This window comes from Carcharodon carcharias, chromosome 3 (assembly GCF_017639515.1).
Source record: "Carcharodon carcharias isolate sCarCar2 chromosome 3, sCarCar2.pri, whole genome shotgun sequence".
NCBI classification, from domain to species: Eukaryota; Metazoa; Chordata; class Chondrichthyes; order Lamniformes; family Lamnidae; genus Carcharodon; species Carcharodon carcharias.
The window spans coordinates 197,721,681-197,742,602 of record NC_054469.1 but is presented as its reverse complement, the minus strand read 5'-3'; the positions used below and the strand labels follow the sequence as shown (position 1 = coordinate 197,742,602).

Sequence of the window (20,922 nt, the reverse complement as noted above, 5' to 3'; positions counted from 1 at the left end):
CTGTTTGGCTGCCTGAAACCCCACCCGCCTCCGCCCAACTCCACCTGACCGATTGGTGGCAGTTTTGCCCACTGGAATGCATGCTGTGCTCTCAGCTCAGGCATTCTCCTAACCCACACTGCAAGGCTGTATTGTTATCTTGAACCATGGGGGAGACTGGTGCACACATGGATGATGGCATTGCAAGAGGCTGTGAGGGCCTCCATCAGTGACTGCTCCATGGCCAGTTTTCGCAAGGAGATTATACAACATGCCCAGTCATCCAATTGTTCTATAGTCCACTAAAATACTCATTAGTTTGCTGTCTGTGCCTGAGGGTTGAAAAGCTCTCAAGCATTTGGTAGTACTTTCAGGCCTCTGCAGTGCCTGAGTGGACAGATAAGCAAGAGGCCTGAATCCAAGCATGTCAACTCTCTCCTCCATCTTCACCCCTTTTTAATCCCTTTTTTCAAAATTTATTTTTATTTTTATCCATTTATTTTTATTTTTATTCATTTTTATTTTTATTCATTGATCTATCCCCCTTTTTTAAAATCACATTTTACATCCGTTCGCCCCCCAATCCCACCCCCACAAGGGCCATCTGTTACTTGCTTATGCTGTTCTTTTCAGAGTGCTTACCCCTGTTCTGCTATCATCACATTCTGGCTTTCTTACTTTTGCCACTGTCAGCAACTTTTTTAGCCCTTAACACTACCATTAACCCTCCCTTTGTCCTTTTGTTCATAGCATCTTTGTCAATCTCTCCTTTGCCTCCACCTATCGCTGGCCTTGTTTCCAGCTTCACCTGTTCCACTCACCTTAAACAGTATAAATTTCATCACATTTCTACTTCTCTGTAGCTCTGGAGAGGATCACACGCACTTGAAACATCAACTCTGCTTTTCTCTCCACAGATGCTGTTAGACTTGCTGAGTGCTTCTAGCATTTTCTGTTTTTCTTTCAGATTTCCAGCATCCACAGCATTTGGCTTTTATCCAAGCATGTCAATGGGGTTGCCCCTGAACTGTCTCAGCTGTAGAGAAATGGTCACTTTATACAAGGTTTCTCTGATGCGTGGCCGCTTCCCTCCTCCCCCCCAACCACCCTGCACGTGCTTGTGCACTACCATCAATCACAATGCAGCCCTTGCTCCTCAATTTACCTCATTTGCAGGGCAGCCATTGTCCCCTACAACTCGCCTCAATCACAGAGCAGCCCTTGTCCCCCTCAACTTGCCTCAACCACAAGGCAGCCCTCCCCCCCCTGCGCCAACTCGCCTCAGCTGCAATGCGGCCTGTGCCCTCTCCTAAATGCTTGGCACCTCAACCTTGAGGTCCAACAGGCGATCTTCTCAAGCGATGCGCAATGTTACTGTGCAGTGACCTCCGGGTTTCCCTCGAAGTGCAGTTCACCAGGTGCATGCCTTATAAATGCTGTTGTGAAAACATCGGTGTGTGGGGGATGATTCCATTGAGCTGGGCTTATAATGACATGCAGATGTATTACAATGAAGTTCCCGACGTGCAGTGGTGGGAAACGTAGCCCATCATTGGCAGATGGAGCAGACAATTGCAAACCAGTTTCACAACGTTGTGAAACCAAATTTTAGCCTTCCTGCCATATTGTCCGCTCACACCCGCCATGACACTCGATGCCAGCGGGCATGGAAAATTCCGCCCCATGTCTCAGGTTGATGCTGATAAAACATCAAGCTAAAACTTTAACTCTTTCTCTCTCCACAAATACTGCAAAACCTACTGAGTACTTCCAATATTTTCTGCTTTTATTTCTGTTTACTTCCTTTAAAATAATACAAATAATACTGTGATCTATTATCATTATGTCCACCAACAGAGCCACAAGGCTTCAGTTTAACATAGAAAAGCTGGTACCTTGGCAGTGGAGTAGTCCCTCAATACTGCACTTGACTGTTAGCCAAAAATATGTGATAAAATCTCTGGAGTTGAAATTGAACCCACACCCTCTAGCTCAAGAGGCAAGGGTGCTAGCCAGTAAGTTTTAAAGCTGGGAAGTCTTCCTTTAATTTGAAATGGATAACAGAAAAGAATAGGATACCATGCCAGTAATCAGTTAGTATGAACATTTTAGTTCTGAAAAATAGCTCTTAGAGCTCTATTATTTATAAGTGATAGTTTTAACTAGTGAAATCCTAAAATTTCACAAACTTTTCTGCAGTCCTCTTCCTTAATTCAAGAACCACCAGGAATTTCAGTGCTGGTGCGATGCTAGGAACATAGGGCATACATCCCAATGATTAAAACATAAAGATAAAAACAAAAAACTGCGAAGGCTGGAAATCCAAAACAAAAACAGAATTACTTGGAAAAACTCAGAGCAGGTCTGGCAGCATCGGTGGAGAAAAAAAGAGTTAACGTTTCAAGTCCTCATAACCCTTCAACAGAATTGATTTTTATTTACAGGGAGAGGGGTGAAATATAAGCTGGTTTAAGGTGGGGGGTGGGGGGGGGGGAGAGAGAGAGAGAGAGAGAGAGCGAGAGAGAGAGAAGTGGAGGGGGGGTGTTGTTGGGACAAGCAAGCAGTGATAGGAGCAGATCATCAAAAGATGTCACAGACAAAAGAACACAGAGGTGTTGAAGTTGGTGATATTATCTAAACGAATGTGCTAATTAAGAATGGACGGTAGGGCACTCAAGGTATAGCTCTAGTGGGTGTGGGGGGCATAAAAGATTTAAAAATAACGGAAATAGGTGGGAAAAGAAAAATCTATATAAATTATTGGGGAAAAAACAAAAGGAAGGGGAAAGAAACAGAAAGGGGGTGCGGATGGAGGAGGGAGCTCAAGACCTAAAGTTGTTGAATTCAATATTCAGCCTGGAAGGCTGTAAAGTGCCTAGTCAGAAGATGAGGTGCTGTTCCTCCAGTTTGCGTTGGGCTTCACTGGAACAATGCAGCAGGCCAAGGACAGACATGTGGGCAAGAGAGCAGGGTGGATTGTTAAAATGGCAAGCGACAGGGAGGTTTGGGTCATTCTTGCGGACAGACCGCAGGTGTTCTGCAAAGTGGTCGCCCAGTTTACGTTTGGTCTCTCCAATGTAGAGGAGACCGCATTGGGAACAACGAATACAGTAGACTAAGTTGGGGGAAATGCAAGTGAAATGCTGCTTCACTTGAAAGGAGTGTTTGGGCCCTTGGACGGTGAGGAGAGAGGAAGTGAAGGGGCAGGTGTTACATCTTATGCGTGGGCATGGGGAGGTGCCGTAGGTGGGGGTTGAGGAGTAGGGGGTGATGGAGGAGTGGACCAAGTTGTCACGGAGGGAATGAGCCCTACGGAATGCTGACAGGGAGGGTGAAGGGAAGACGTGTTTGGTGGTGGCATCATGCTGGAGTTGGAGGAAATGGCAGAGGATGATACTTTGAATGCGGAGGCTGGTGGGGTGATAAGTGAGGACAAGGGGGATCCTATCATGTTTCTGGGAGGGAGGAGAAGGCGTGAGGGTGGATGCGTGGGAGATGGGCCGGACACGGTTGAGGGCCCTGTCAACGACCGTGGGTGGAAAACCTCGGTTAAGGAAGAAGGAGGACATGTCAGAGGAACTGTTTTTGAAGGTAGAATCATTGGAACAGATGCGACGGAGGCGAAGGAACTGAGAGAATGGGATGGAGTCCTTACAGGAAGCGGGGTGTGAGGAGCTGTAGTTAAGGTAGCTGTGGGAGTCGGTAGGCTTGTAATGGATATTGGTGGACAGTCTATCACCAGAGATTGAGACAGAGAGGTCAAGGAAGGGAAGTGAAGTGTCAGAGATGGACCACGTGAAAATGATGGAGGGCTGGAGACTGGAAGCAAAATTAATAAATTTTTCCAAGTCCCGACGAGAGCATGAAGCAGCACCGAAGTAATCATCGATGTACCGGAGAAAGAGTTGTGGAAGGGGGCCGGAGTAGGACTGGAACAAGAAATGTTCCACATACCCCATAAAGAGACAGGCATAGCTGGGGCCCATGCGGGTACCCATAGCCACACCTTTTATTTGGAGGAAGTGAGAGGAGTTGAAGGAGAAATTGTTCAGTGTGAGAACAGGTTCAGCAAGATGGAGGAGAGTAGTGGTGGATGGGGATTGTTCGGGCCTCTGTTCGAGGAAGAAGCTAATGGCCCTCAGACAATCCTGGTGGGGGATGGAGGTCTAGAGGGATGGACGTCCACAGTGAAGAGGAAGCGGTTGGGGCCAGGGAACTGGAAATTGTTAATGTGACGTAAGGTGTCAGAGGAATCACGGATGTAGGTGGGAAGGGACTGGACAAGGGGAGAGAGAAGGGAGTCAAGATAACGAGAAATGAGTTCTGTGGGGCAGGAGCAAGCTGACACGATCGGTCTACTGGGACAGTTCTGTTTGTGGATTTTGGGTAGGAGGTAGAAGCGGGCCGTCCGAGGTTTGGCGACTATCAGGTTGGAAGCTGTGGGAGGAATATCCCCAGAGGAGATGAGGTCAGTGACAGTCCTGGAAACAATGGTTTGATGTTCAGTGGTGGGGTCATGGTCCAGGGAGAGGTAAGAGGAAGTGTCTGCGAGTTGACGATGATTGGCTGATCCAGTCAACCAGCCTGTTCCTTCAGTTGTTTGTAATAGGCAGAGCACAGAACATACTCAACCAGCCCTTGCTTGCAAAACAAAATATCTACTGGTAGATGTAATTTCGCGATTCAGCAGCACTTCTTAAACAATCCTGAATGTGTTAATAGCTACATCAACAACCAATTTAAGATAATCAGTCAAGCTCATAACATGGTTCATTTACGCTGCTAGAAGCAACATACATCCACACGCAGGGACCCAGTCTTTAAAAACAAAAGGAATATATTCAGGCCTTGCACCATTTTTGAATTACCAGGGAGCAAGGGGAGCTTATACTTCCCCATTGCTTTCTCCAAGGCAACACTTCCGCCACTCAGAGCTGACTTGCCAACCAATCAACACCCTTTTCTCCTGCAGTATAAATTGTTGAGATCATTTGGAATTCTTCCATTTGTCAGGATTAGTGCAAGATGAAAAGCATAAGCAACATGTCTCTCTTTTCAGCAATATTCAAGTCATACACTTCAACCTCAAGTTCAACTGCAGAACTGACATTGTAAGGCAAGTTCCCAGCCATATTTAGCAAGGCAATCCAATAGTAAATGCTAGGTAAGTACTTTTTTTATTCATTAATGGGATGTGGGCATTGCCGGCTAGACCAGAATTTATTGCCTTCAAGGAGGTGGTAGCGTGCTGCTTTCTTGAACTGCTGCAGTCTATGTATTGTAGGAATACCCACAGTGCTGTCTGGAAGGGAGTTCCAGGATTTTGACCCAGCAACATTGAAGGAACGGCAAAATAGCTCCAAGTCAAGATGGTGTGTGGCTTGGAGGGGAACTTGCAGGTGGTTGTGTTCCCATGTATCTGCTGCCCTTGTCCTTCTAGGTGATAGAGGTCGCACATTTGGAAGGTGCTGTTAAAGGAGCCTTGGTGAGCTGCTGCAGTGCATCTTGTAGATGGAACACATTGCTGCCACTGTGCGTCAGTGGAAGAGGGAGTGAATGCCTCCTTAGATCAATAGTAACCCCCAGGATGTTGATTGTGGGGGATTCAATGATGGTGATGCCATTGAATGTCATGGGGAGATGGTTAGATTCTCTTTCATTGGAGATGGCCATTGACTGGCGCACGTGGCTGCTTCACTATCTGAGTCGTGAATGGTGCTGAATGTTGTGCTGTCATCTCCGAACATCCACAATTCTGACCTTATGATGGAGGAAAGTAATTGATGAAACACCTGAGGATGGTTGGGCCTAGGACACAAACCTGAGGAACTCCTGCAGCTATGTCCCAGGACTGAGATGATTGACCTCCAACAACCACAACCATCTTCCTTTGTGCTAGGTATGACTCCAACCAGTGGAAAGTTTTCCCCAATTTCCATTGGACTTCAATTTTGCTCAGGCTCCTTGATGCCACACTCGGTCAAATGCTGCCTTGATGTCAAGGGCAGTCACTCTCTTTTTACTAATTTTTACGTTTTACTAATAATTATTATTATTTAAATATTACTAATAAGGAATAGAAGTCAAGAGGAAGTGCAGGGAATGCATTGTATGTATTTTTATTTAAAATATTACTCCCAAAATTCTAGGTGCTATTTTGCAGTACGAAAATGCTCTATTTTGCATAATTCACTGGACATCAGATACAAAAATGACACATCTTTCCTACTCCACAGTTAATCAGTTCATCTTCAGCCAAATTAAAAATAATTTCCACGGTTCAATTTGTCACTCGGAAGGCATGAAATTTTCAAATCCGTACAAGGATAAGTCAATGACATTAACACTCCCAACAGGAGAATCAATTAGGTTTATTTGATTTCAACTTAATTTGCAACTATCATTACGGAATCCTGCATCTAACATGTTTGTAAGTTTGTATGTGGATTTATAAATAAAAGCGATGCTAAATGGCATGCTTATTTTGAAATGATTTTGACAAAATACTTTTGAACTTGGATTTGTATTGCCAGAAGAAACAAAGCCAGCTCCATGGTGCTCATAGTATTTATTATGAGACTGCAGACAAGAACTGGGGGGAGAAACAACTGGATGTGTACACATGCCACATCAAGAGAGAGGATAAATAATCCATATATCATATAAGTATGTGAAAATAAAAGTTTCATAATATACACTGAACAAATTCCATTGCAATCACTGCAGATGACCTATAATTGGTGATGGTTATATGCCACTGTACATTAGGGAATTTCCATAGCAGCACTGTTTATGACAAATAGCTGTGCCAGCCACCGAGTACCACTGTCCCCCAGTTGCATATTCAATCCATGCTGATTTTCATCAGGGGCCCCAACAGAACAGTGGCAGCATATGAAGTCCACAAACAAGGGTTGGAATTTAACAGACCCACTAGCAATGGGCTGGGAGGCAGGAAGGCTGCAAAGCTGGTGCAGGAAGATGTTTGGGGGGAGGAAGGTACCTAACGTCTTCCCGTCATCTTGCCATTTTGTTAGGCCATCTGGCAGGGAATGGTGGCAGACAAGCTCCCCACCTGGAGCCCAATTGAGCCACTTAATTTCCAATTAAGGGACTCTTCCTGCCTCCACATAAGGAGGCCCAGCAGTGCAAGGCCTGCCACTGCATAGGGAAAGTGCATAGCCCATAGAGGGGAACCCTGGCAGCAATAGTTGCCCCGTGACAATGGCACTCACCTACCCTTAATGACCCACCAATGACGTAGTGGTATTGTCGCTGTATTAGTAATCCAGAGACCCAGGGTAATGGTCTGGGGGCCCGGGTTCAATTCCTGCCATGGCAGATGGTGGAATTTGAATTCAATAAAATCTGGAATTAGAAGTCTAATGATGACCATGAAACCATTGTCAATTGTTGTAAAAACTTCATAATGTCCTTTAAGGAAGGAAATCTGTTGTCCTTACCTGGTCTGGTCTACATGTGACTCCAGACCCACATCAGTGTGGTTGACTCTTAAATGCCCTCTGAAATTGCCCAGCAAGCTACTCAGTTGTATCAAATCGCTATGTCACAAAAAAGGAATGAAACCGGATGGACCACTTAGCATCAACCTAGGCACCAGAAACGACAACGGCAATCTCAGCCCTGTTGGCTCTGCAATATCCTCCTTACTAACGCCCGGGGGCTAGTACCAAAATTGGGAGAGCTGTCCCACAGACTAGTTAAGCAACAACACCTGATAAGGTCATCCTCAGGGAATCATATAGATAATGTCCCAGACACCACCATCTCCATCCCTGGGTATATCCTGTCCCACCAGCAGGACTGACCCAGCAGAGGTGGCGGCACAGTGGTATACAGTCGGGAAGGAGTTGCCTTGGGAGTCCTCAACATCAACTCCGGCTCCCATGAAGTCTCATGGCAGCAGGTCAAACATGGACAAGGAAATCTCCTGCTGATTACCACGTACTGCCCTCCCTCAGCTGATGAGTCAGTGCTCAATCCATGCTGATCAGTGAGGAAGCACTGAGGGTGGCAAGAGCGCAGAATGTACTCTGGGTGGGGACTTCAAAGTCCAAAACCAAGAATGGCTTGGTAGCACCACTATTGACCGAGCTGGTCGAGTCATAAATGACATAGCTGCTAGATTGGGTCTGCAACAGGTAGTGAGGGAACCAACAAGAGGGAAAAAACATACTTCATCTCATCCTCACCAACCTAACTGCTGCAGATGCATCTGTCCATGACGGTATCGGTAGGGGTGACCACCGCACACAGTCTTTGTGGAGACGAAGTACCACCTTCACATTGAGGATACCCTCCATCGTGTTGCGTGGCATCATCACTATGCTAAATGGGATAGATTTCGAACAAATCCAGCAACTCAAGACTGGGCATCCATGAGGCGCTGTGGGCCATCAGCTGCAGCAGAACTGTACTCAAACACAATCTGTAAACTGGCATATCCCCCACTCTACCATTACCATCAAAACAGGGGATCAACAAAAAGTGCAGGAGGCATGCCATGAGCAGCGCCAGGCATACCTAAAAATGAGGGGTCAACCTGGTGAAGCTATAACACAGGACTAATTGCGTGCTAAACAGCATTAGCAGCAAGTGATAGACAGAGCTAAGCGATCCCACAATCAATGGATCTGATCTAAGCTCTGCTGTCCTGCCACATCCAGTCGTGAATGGGGGTGGACAATTAAACAACTCACTGGGTGGGGGGTGGCTCCACAAATATCCCCATTCTCAACGATGGAGGAGCCCAGCACAGCAGTGCAAAAGATAAGGCTGAAGCATTTGCTACAATCTTCAGCCAGAAGTGCCAAGTGGATGATCTCGGCCTTCTCCGGAGGTCCCCAGCATCACAGATGCCAGTCTTCAGCCAATTCAATTCACTCCATGTGATACCAAGAAATGGCTGAAGGCACTGGATACTGCAAAGGCTACGAGCCCCGACAACATTCCGCCAATAGTACTGAAGACTTGTGCTCCAGAACTTGCTATGCCCCTAGCCAAGCTGTTCCAGTACAGCTACAACAGTGGCATCTACCCGGCTATGTGGAAAATTGCCCAGGTATGTCGTGGACACAAAAAGCAGGACAAATCCAACTCGGCCAATTACTGCCCCATCGGTCTATTCTCCAGCATCAGTAAAGTAATGGAAGAGGTCATCAACAGTGCTATCAAGCGGCACGTGCTTAGCATAACCTGCTCACTGACGCCCACTTTGGGTTCCACCAGGGCCACTCAGCTCCTGACCTCATTACAGCCTTGGTTCAAACGTGAACAAAAGAGCTGAACTCACAAGGTGAGGTGAGAGTGACTGCCCTTGACAGGAAGGCTGCATTTGACCAAGTGTGCCATCAAGGAGCCCTAGCAAAACAGAGTCGGTGGGAATCAGGGGGAAAGCTCTCCAGTGGTTGGATTCATACCTAGCGCAAAGGAAGATGGTTGTGTTTGTCAGTCACCTCAGTTCCAGGACATCTCTGCAGGAGTTCCTCAGGGTCGTGTCCTTGGTCCAACCATCTTCAGCTGCTTCATCAATGACCTTCTTTCCATTATAAGGTCAGAAGTGGGGATGTTTGCTGATGATTGCACAATGTTCAGCACCATTCGTGACTCCTCTGATGCTAAAGCAGTCCATGTCCAAAATGCAGGAAGGCCTGGACAAAATCCAGGCTTGGGCTGACAAGTGGCAAGTAACATCCGTGCTACAGGAGAGCCAGGCAATAGCCATCTTCAACAAGAGAGAATCCAACCATCGCCCCTTGATGTTCACTGGCATTACTATCACTGAATCCCCCACTATCAACATCCTTGGGGTTACCATTGACTAGAAACTGACCTGGACTAGCCATATAATTATTGTGGTTACAAGAGCAGGCCAGAGGCTAGGAATCCTGCAACAAGTAACTCACCTCCTGACTCCCAAAAGCCTGTCGACTATCTACAAGGCACAAGTCAGGACTGTGATAGAGTACTCCCCACTTGCTTGGATGAGTGCAGCTCCCACAACACACAAGAAACTTGACATCATCCAGGACAAAGCAACCCGCTTGATTGGCACCACATCCATATTCACTCCCTCCGCCACCGAAGCACAGTAACAGCAGTGTGTACTATCTACAAGATGCACTGCAGGAATTCACCAAGGCTACTTCAACAGCACCTTCCAAACCCACAACCACTACCATCTAGAAGGACAAGGACAGCAGATAGATGGGAATACCATCCCCTGGAAGTTCCCCTCCAAGTCACTCACCATCCTGACTTGGAAATATATCACCGTTCCTTCACTGTCACTGAGTCAAGATCCTGGAACCCCCTTCCTAACAGCACTGTAGGTGTACCTGCACCAGATGGATTGCAGCAGTTCAAGACGCAGTTCACTACCACCTTCTCAAGTGCAACTAGGGATGGGCAATAAATGTTGGCCCAGCCAGCAAAGACCACATCCCATGAATGAATTTAAAAAAAAACTCCCTCACACTTGGGCCTGTGAGGCTGGTCCCAGTGTCCCCAGACACCACTTACCTGGCCATCAATCCACCCTCATCTTCCAGATGCAACCCCAGCAATGGTACTGCTGAGATTGCTGTAGGTCTTGAGTCAGGCTACCAGCCTCAACAGGACAACAGCCCCAGTGGCAGCCAGTTTAGTGGTTTCCACCTGTAAAATGTGGCCCTGGGTCCTGTTATCCAATGAAGCAGGACAGCCGCCCCACCACCACTTTCAGTCCTGTGGCAGGACTCCTGCCTCTCCAAAATTGTGACCAAGGTTATTTAGGTGGTTTATATTTCTAAATGGAGCTGATGGTGACAGACCGTCTTTAAATAACATTTATGTTTGTTATAATAGTGTTCTTTACAGTCACTTTACCACAAAGTTTCAACGGACTAAAAACAAAGGAGCTAGTTGCTCAGTTATTTAACAGCTGGCAGGGAATCTTGTGTATTGCCGCTTCAAATTGGCAATTTGGACATATCCATTTCTGACCTTTAAAATCAATTATCTTGCATGCACCCCAATTTGTGCTACCCATGGGTGAAGCTCTGTGCTGGCCCTGCAGAATAGAAATTGACTGCAAAGATCCCACAAACAACAACAATAAAGTTCCATCTCATTACAAATTGATCACTTGGATGTTGATTCAGGGGAGTCCATACCAAAGTGCTATTTTCAGGTGAACTATGGTCGAAGGGATCACTGAACCAAAGTGTGCAGACACAATTCTGTCCCCATTTTAAAGCCAAACCTCTTCTCTTATATTTTCATTATAAATACTGATGTCCATATTTATAATGGAAACTGCTCAAGCAAACTTTTCCATGTAATTATATTGTTCCACTAGTTGTGGAGTTGCAGCATAGCCACAGAGGGAAGGGTATAAGTACAGTACAATAAATTTAAATAGGAAACTTTCATTGAAAATGTGGACATAGAAGCCTACAATGTAAACAGTTGTTAGGAACAGCATTTATCATCCTTATCTCTCTCAGGCAGCCATCCATCTCATGTGCCTTGGTGGTCAACTCTGTGTTCAGTGAAACTGGAGCGTTTTCTCCGGGACATAAGCCTGGCCAAAATTATGGAGACCCTCGGCTGTCCAAAATGCCAGGGTCCTCCACTTGACCGCTCAGTTAGGTCCAGGGCACTACGTTTGGCACCGGCTTGATTGCAGGAGTTTCCAGAAAGATGACAGACTTAAGCACCAGTCTGGCTTTGGGCTTCACTCCAACAGGTCAGTGTGATGCATCTAGTGTGTGGGTAAAGAAAGTTAGTGTGCTTCTCACTTTCTGCCTTTGGCTAGCAGCAATGCAAAAAGGAGAACCAAAATGTGTAAGTCTCTCCCTGTTGGTAAATAGAGCCTCCCCATCAGCATGTCTCTGTTGTGCCTCCTCATGGCGACACATGGACACTGGGGCCTTCGGGCCCCAGGCTAAAGCTTCAGAAGAATTCGGAGGTGACATATAGTGTGCAGGCCCACTGGCATGTAGGCATGCTCTAGTGCTCTTGAACCGAACTCCCAGCCCCACTGTCTTGTGAATACTTTGGGAAAGATGACCCTGACAGAAATCATCTCTATAGATAGATGCTAAAAATGTTATTTCTAATCCATCACAAAACAAATTGACCATCACTGTCAAGCTTCTAAGCACTGGACCAAGGGTGTGAGATTAACAAAGAGAAAGATAATGCTGAGTATATCACTTGTAACAACACAAATAGTTTATTTCAGGCTATAATCTAATCAGAGGGTTTTGATGATTATATAAAATCACAAAACCTCAATCTTAGTTAAGATTCAGTCGATCAATATGGCATCTGTCCATCTCCGGAGATCATGGACTGCGCCCAGGGTGGATGTCGCTTTTGGATTGAACATAGTCACTTGTGGCTGTATATGCCGATTCGCGAGTGGCAGTCCCTTCTGCAGCTAACACAGATGAATAACATTGGCCCAAGGTCGACTGATGTTTTTCCTTTCTGGTGGGTTCGCTTTACTGCCATCTGGTCATTTCTTTTGTCCTCAGCTTTGTCCACATCCTTCCTGAGTGCTCGACTCCAGGCACGCCAGTTAGCAGTGAGAACTTTTCATGAGTTGACTCCAATCCTGGTCAATTTGAGATTAGGACCCCAGTAATGACTCCTTGTTTCCCATTTTTCCACCCAATAAAACTCACATAATGAATGCCTAACATATACATACTCTACCACTCAAAGATAAAGGAAACAGCTGCGTGCAAAGCAATACAAATTTATGACTAGCCACAGGTGTGGCTACGGTGATACTATTTTAACCATATTCATTCATTTCAGTAGAAAAGGCCTTATAGACTCTCAGAATATATGTCACATGTATATTCACATACCAAACATCTAATGTTATTCAGTGACCAAGTAACGCATTCACACCGATCAAAAGACAGATTTGCATCTCAGTATTTTACCAATAAATGTATTAAATGTTAAAGTGCACATACATATGCAATGCACGAGTACTATAATCTCATGCCTAACAGTGTCCATTTTCTAATTTACTAATCAGAAGTGTAATTAACTATATCTGGGTTCCCAATTAACCACATGTGGTTAATGACTAATTTGGTGGATAACACTGGCCTAAATGTACAAAACATGATAGGATGTCCTATTATCAATGAGGACAGAAATTGCTTTTGAAGCAGGCACATCAGAGATGGATAAATACAAAAAATTGAGGGGGCACAAACAGATACAGAGTAAAGCTTAGGAAGAATGTATGACACTTTACTGCTTTATTTTTATTTAATGTTGCTATGTCAATATTTTAAACGTGTGCATGCCTTAACTAAAGACTATTGAAAAACATGTTATTTATTTAATGGTCAGGTATTCCTTGAAAATTGCCATACTTCAATTTTAATCTGGCTAGTCATTAAATTTCCTAGGATGGCTATTTTTACTTCTCAGGCAAGAGAAAATGTTTGCTGTATGTTTCTCTGTTTTATTGTATTTGCTCAAGTAATTTTTGGTTTGTACAACCCCATGTAAATTTTTTTTGCAAATGGAAACAGTAATTTGATGCGCTGGGCAAAACCAAAAACAATTTCAATCTGCATTGAAGGAATCATAGCAAAATATTCCTAAATAAAATATTCCTAAATGCTGCAAATGATATTGTAGAGGAAAGCCCAAGCAAAAAATCAATTTTACAAAATTGTTTCCTGTTGATATAGGTCTGGATTTTCACTCCTCAGTCGAGTGGCTGGGTTCAGGAAATTTCCTGGCTTGATACACCCATATCAGGAATAAGCCCCCAAATGGTAGGATCTTCGTTCAGGGAGGGTTGGTGCAGATTGGAGGCTGACCTCGGACGCAGATCGGAGTGGTTACAGGGGTTGGCAAGTACCAAGGCAGTTGTTTCAAAGGTCCTGCCACTGCTCTCTGGGACATTGTCCCAGTTGTTTCTTAAAATGTTAGGCCTTCTAACCCTCACCCCCAGCCAATTCCCATGCCCATTCATGCCAACTCATGATTCCCCCAATGGCCCCTTATAGCCCCTATGCCAACAGTGCTAACTCATGACCCCTCCGACCTATCCCCAATGGCCTCCATACCAACTCATGGCCCCCATCCATTCCCAATTCATGAAATTTGATTCAAAAGACTTAAACCCCCTCAAGTGCTTAATCCCAATAAAACATGTTTGTATTCATAACCCCACATCAAAGACGGCTAATCCTTTCAATAACCTCTTTGAGCTGTCAATCAAACTGTAAACTTACAGCACCACCCACCACCCCCCTGCCCCCCACTGTAATCATGATAGATTTTGGAAAGCAGCCGAGCATTAATAACTCTATAATGAGAGGACTTAGTATTATGTCCACAAACAGCTATTGAAATTGATAGAACAGATTTTTTTTCAACTTTCAAAGATACAGGAATGCAGTTTTGATTTCAATTTTCCAAGTCTGCCCATTTAAATAACTTGACAGGCTGACAGGCCTTATTCACCCCTCATAAGGATTTACAACTTCTCTGAAGAATCGTAACTTTCACTGCAAGATACAGCCCTTGCTACAGCATAAATGGTGTCGGAACTCAGCACTAAGTTTAAACTATCCTGCTGAGTTTGGATTTCCCACCTATGGGAATCACTTCCCATTTCCTGCGCCCCCCCCACCCACCAATCCCGGTGAAAATAGGATGCGTTGGTTCCTGAGCCCACCTGCCAGTTTGGAAGGACCCAGGAGTCTCCACGACTCCATGAAAATCCAAGCCATAATGGAAAAAAAGTGATGAAATATTTAAGAAACTTGTTACATGGGTCAATTCACTACTATTCATGACATGAAAGGGAAGTAAGTTGTTAGTACACATCCTAAGTTTCAAACCACAGAATGTTAACAGCACAGAATCAAGCCATTTGGTGCATCAAACCCATGCTAGTAATTTCTCTGCGTGAGCTATCCAGGCTAAATCCACGCTGCTTTCATTTCCTATACCCAATCCCCCTCAAAATAATTTATAGAATTTCTTTCAACAATTTATGACAAAGCACCATGTAATTTCCTTTCCCCCTAACTGCCTAGCCTTCCCTTTAATTGTGTTTTTCTCCAATCTGGAAATGTTGATATTTTATAAATTGTACAGTTTATGAATGCTCATTTTTGCTTGAAAATTCAAAACTAAAATGCATTTCTTATAGTTGATTAACACAGCAAAGAAACCTTTTTTTTCACTAGAACAAACTATAGCTGAAAAGGTCACTGTTGCACAATGACAAAATAATAAATTCTATAGTCCTACAAAATTGCAATAATTTTTGTAAGCGTGTTCCCATTATGAGTTTACTGGCAAGCCATACAAGCTGGACAGATCCAAGTTCAGTCCCCAGTCTGTGTTAAATTAGCTGATCTCAGACAGGAAGCTATAAATGCCCTCAGCGCTTTGAGCTGTGGATGGTGGCTAGAAATCAGTTGGTGTCTAATTCCTAATTTCAATCCAATGATTATTGTTGGAAAGTGAGCTGATATGGATATCAGGTGAGGACAGGAATAGCTGTGATGGCACCACAGTTGAATAGAATGTTAACTTTTATTGGGTCTGTGCATTAAAATCATGGGAATTTGGGTGAGGTACCTGAGAGTGGTACCAATGCCTATGAAACAATATTCAAACAGAGGGGGCAAGGGGAGAAAACTGACACAAAGAAAGTGTATCAATTGATTGTAAAAGATTATTTGCAAAAATTTCACACAAGGTGATTCCCAAACATGTAAGTGCAACGCCTCATGTCAGAATGTATTTGATGTTCTAGTGAATCAGTTACACCCAACATCTGTTCATTGACAAATTTATTGGGTTCCAATGTAGTACATCAAAATTAAAGTACAAAGTACTTTCACAGTGATATTGTGCAGCGTTTGTAATGATCAGAAATATATGGTTTTAAGTTATGTCTGTTGCTCACTGAAACTTGAATATGCAGGTTTAAAGCACTCATCCATCAATATCACAAGTTATGAGTTGAAATTTATAATTTCAAGGTTACTCAATATTTTCATCCTACAGGATATAAAATTTAGGCAGAACTAATAAAGTCAATATGTGATCTTGATTGGCCACAAATGACAGTAAGCGAGTTGGCACTTTGCAGAATTAAGTATGCCATGTTAATCACCACAATCACTTCTTTAAACCTACAGATAAGGATAGATTACCAACCCACAGGTACGGTTTCTCTCATTCTTTGGAAGCATTTCAAACTCCACATACAAAATAAATGCAGTCATTCAACAAGAAAAAAATCCTTGGGACATCAGCCCTTTAAAAACACTATGCCACCTGCAGCCATCTTGTTCAGTTACTCTTTCTCACACCCACTATATATAATGTATTGCTCTGAGCCATTCGTTAGGTCTTTGACTAAAAGTGGCAGGAAGACCAATTGAAACAATGAAAGAATGTAACATACAATTGAAAATGATCAAAGTTCCAAGTTGCTCCAAAGTCAGAAAAAGGATCAGATGGATGGAAGGTAAGGGGTTTTGTATATGGAGGGTGAAATACATTGAAAAAAGACAACAGACCACAACTAGGCAATTTTACATTCTGCCTTAGTTGTCCAACTTCTCCACATACATATTTTATACCAAGTCATGCAATAACTGGAAGTGAGATTTCAATCAACTAAATGTTGGAACACAGCTATATTGAAGTGCCTGGTGTATTGAAAGGTTAGATATGAATCATAATGCAAAGAAATATCTACCATAATGTCCAGACAGACCCTTCTTATATTGGCCAAAAAGGAAGTTGCAGCAAGAACTGACAACATTCTTCTACCTATGTACTGTACGTTCAATGCTCTTACCAAGTGCTCTTTATGAATATGGATGCTAACTTTTCTCCAGGGAATGCTGAGACTAAGCAGCATACAGTCTCTCACTGAGGTAGCAAACAGCCCTTCATAATGTAAGGGAAGCTGTATTGTTACATCCCAAATCGGTAAAATTTGTGGCAGTACACTTTCTTCTGTTCACAGTTAGTGAAAATGCTAGCATGAAATACATTATGCGTTTCCCTATTTTAAGTTCAGTCTGAATTTGTTACTAACAGATCCATAATCTTGCACCAATAAACACACTTCTTATTTTTACTATAGATTCCAAAATGGAAGTTTTTTGATAATTGATTCAGATCCCCATTTGGAACATTGGATGACTTTCATCCAGTAAATTCAGTGTTTACATTGATTTTGTGGCATTATTGTTAAAAATGGCAAATTCATCATGTATTTCTTTTACATATATACAAATGATGAACTACTTTAGTTCAGTTTCCTTTATTGTTTTGATTGTTACTTTATTCTTATCTCAGAGCCTTTCATAAGTAGAAACTCCTGAAGTATCTCTTCCACTGGAAGAAAAGAAACCTCATTTGATTAGTCTGATCCTTCTTAAGAGCCAGTCCATCAACTAGAAGCTTTGAGGGACACTAAGGCAAATATGTCTGTCCATCTTTAGCCTTAAATCATGAGGGTTCAATGATGCTCCTGCTAAGATGTCCAGGAATCAAGTTTTCCATGGTAAGTACGGAGTCATTAAGATGCCTGTGGTTTTCTCCAAATATTTTGATCCTGGGTATAAAAGGAAACAGAAAAAGCATAAAGGAAATTCCTATTGCAAGAGCCAGACAGGCCACTGAGAACCCCGTAACAAAATCTTGGTAATCTTTTGTAATGAAAGTTTGCCAAGAAATATTTTCTGTCTAACACCTGGTTGAAGATCACCTGAGTCATTCTACAGTGAGTGGTTTTCGGTAGCTGAACTTCTACATGCCTGCAAGGTGATCAGTGATGAGATTTTCCTGAAAGCATTGCCATATCTCCAAAGCATTGTTACTTAAGGCAGTGACTTCCATGTCATTTATGTGCCTTACTATAGCAGAAAGTTCAGTCCAAACATATCGATTGATTTTTTGCAGAGCTGTTCTTTGAAGAGCTGCACTAGCCCTGAGATGGTTTGAATCCTTTTCTGTGTTAGAAGTTTTGTCTCATATTTTAATGGATTCTCTTCACCCTCCCTCTTTTACATGCGCATTAGTCATCAGGGTCACTGATTACTATTTTTGCCTTTTGCTACCACCATTTTAATGAATCTACCATCTATTGATTGATGCTGCATATTCCGATAATGCATTTGTGGTTTTCGAGAAACACTGTACAAGAAATTTCAACAGGAATACTCTCATGAAAAGTTCAGTATCAAACATCCCACAAAATAACTGCCACCATCAACCACCATTGAATCCTACTTCCTGCTAGGATGTGAGAGCTTTAGAGTTCTACAGTACAGCTGGCTATCATAACGAGATTGTGCCTAAAGCATCAGAGGAGACCCTTATGAACATTTGGCCCTGCATTATTCTAACTAATTTTGTTTTCAATTTACAAGGAAAGTCAATGTCCTTTGAAAATTTAAAACCAACTGAATAACTACCGTTGTTGCATACTCAACATAACTAAAGTATCTGGTCGTTATCACATCGCTATTTATGGAAGCTTGTTTTATGTAAATTGGTTTCCTACATTACAACAGTGAGTATGCTTCATAAGTATTTCATTAACTATAAAGTATTTTGGGACATCTTGAGGCCCATGAGAAGTGCTGTATAAATGCAAATCTTTAGTTTGTTCTAACAGGAAGCCCTGATATATGTGCAGCAACCTGTTAAAGCTGTCACTACAGATGAATGCTTCATGTTGCGCAAATATTTCGATTGCTAACTTAAAGTCAAATGAGAAAACCGTCCTTTTAATATTAAACATCAAGTGCATCCTGTGAGGTTCCGTAATCCCAATATGAAAGTGCAAACCTTGGCAACCATGGTCACCAGCAAGCAATGGAAGACTTTTTACCATCCACTGGCAGCCTTGCAGACTGTTAAGTGGAAGAAAAGTTATTTGAATCCCAACCTTGAGTGTGCCCATTTCTGTACAACTGAGAATTTTTCCACTTCCATAAGTAGCAATCCTAATGGGCTCTTTCAATGTCATTACCAATTTAGAGTCATCCTATGTCAAATTATGAGCAGGTTTGTGCTGTGCATCCAAACCTACTAGTAGCAGTCTTTACTCATTTCAACAAGGAATATTATTACCACCAGAGACAACTATACCAAGGCACAAGAGGCAGAAGGGCAGGACATTAATCCACTGTACTATACATTCTTCTGGTGAGACAGTATTCTGAGGCAGCGCTTAAGGAGCTAAGATTCATCATCATCTGGGTCACTTTATTGCCAAAAGGGTATAACTCTTAAGCAGTACAGGGCCTCATCCTGGATGTCTAAATAGATACAACTTGTTTTGGTTGACTTGTACAGTTTGAAAGTTCCTGCCGTCATGACTGGTGCCATTGAGAAACTAGTGATGTCTATCACAAGTACTAGTATTGGTAAAACAGTATTGCTGTTTTGATTATTTGTATAAAATCTGTCCACTGATTTGAAAGACTGTTCATAAAAAGGCAATGGTTTAAAACCTACTTTTCAATACATTTTCTAGGGATCACTTTTAAAGACTTTTTCTTGGGGTTGTAGGAATTCCATCAGTAACCATACTTACTGAACAAGGCTGATCCAGGAAGCTCAAAACAAACTACATATTTGAATCTGAACTGACTGAAATCTAAACATTTGTAGTTACTTCGCTAAAAATCATGCTTGCAATACCGCTGCTAAGCTTGTAATGCTTCAGTCAATTTCTCTCAAGTCAGGTAGCACTAGGGTTGTTTCAAAGTCAGTGGTCAGGTAATTTTGTGATCAGATCTGCTGTACATAAGGACCCTCAGCACCTTCCTTCCAGCCTTCTAGGTTCAGTCTTTATGCAACATTCCTGAGGGCAGTCCTCCTCTATGCTTGCTTCTTTCTGACCTCGGTCAGGGGGATCAGAGCAGCTAGAACACTCCTAGAAATCGTGCAAGATGACTGGTGTTACTAAGAAGGAGCCATGATATTCAATACATATCTTAAAACAGGATAATAGCATCAACTAGACATCTGCCCAAGGATCTTGTTTGATTTCTAAAGCTCAGGCAAAGTCTGCTTATGTAACAAGGGCGAGGAAAAGCACCTGAAATTATTATGGCTAGTATTCCTTGCTATTTTTTTCCCTTTTGATGGAGTAATTTTATGTCTACGTGGAAGTTAAATGCACGAAGGAGGATTTAACCTTTTGAGTTGATTCATCTTATATTGAGAATAGGGATCTTTGCTGATTTTCAATATTATTTCCCTGACAGTGTTTCAAACTTTTACGATCTGCATCCATGAGATTGTGGACACGTTACTGAAATGCCTGTAGTAAAATGCTGTTCAAATACAGGGTGGGGAACAAAATTACAAAAATATCACACACAAGAGCATTTGGCTTGCTTGCTGATTTTTTTTTTAACGAAACAGTAAAATTTACACTACAGTTAAAAATACAAGTGCAGTCATCTTCATAACATTTTCCCCATTTCCTATCAAAATGGCTTTTGAAAGACAAAGTGGAGTTGATTTGAAGATACGCAAAAGCAGTTGTGGAAGAAAAAGGTCAAAACGTGTATTTTAGATTTATAGAATACTTATTTTTTGACAATTTCAAACTAAGCAAAACAAAATTAAAGATACTACAGTCCAGCCTTTTAAAGTTTAATATATTGTTAAACTGCAGTTACAGATGTGGGTAGGTTTCACTAAAATGATCATTGAAATTTAGAAGAGAAAAAGGATTAAAATGAGATAGAATCAATGTGCACATCTCTGGCACATCTACAGATCTCAGTTCAGTTCCCTCAAGAGGCTTTTGCAGCAAGAACTGGTAGTAAACAGAATTAGACAACTGTGTCAGAGATATGATAGTATTTATAGCAAATTATATAATTACATTAAACTTTGTGT

The 20,922-nt window shown here is 42.7% G+C and overlaps 1 protein-coding gene across 2 annotated transcripts in view; it reads right to left on the bottom strand.

Annotated features, from left to right (window-relative positions):
* The window catches only part of LOC121276445 (oxysterol-binding protein-related protein 10-like), a 246,346-nt gene that overhangs the window by 50,796 nt on the left and 174,628 nt on the right, over positions 1 to 20,922 (bottom strand). The gene's annotated exons all lie outside the window — the stretch shown is intronic.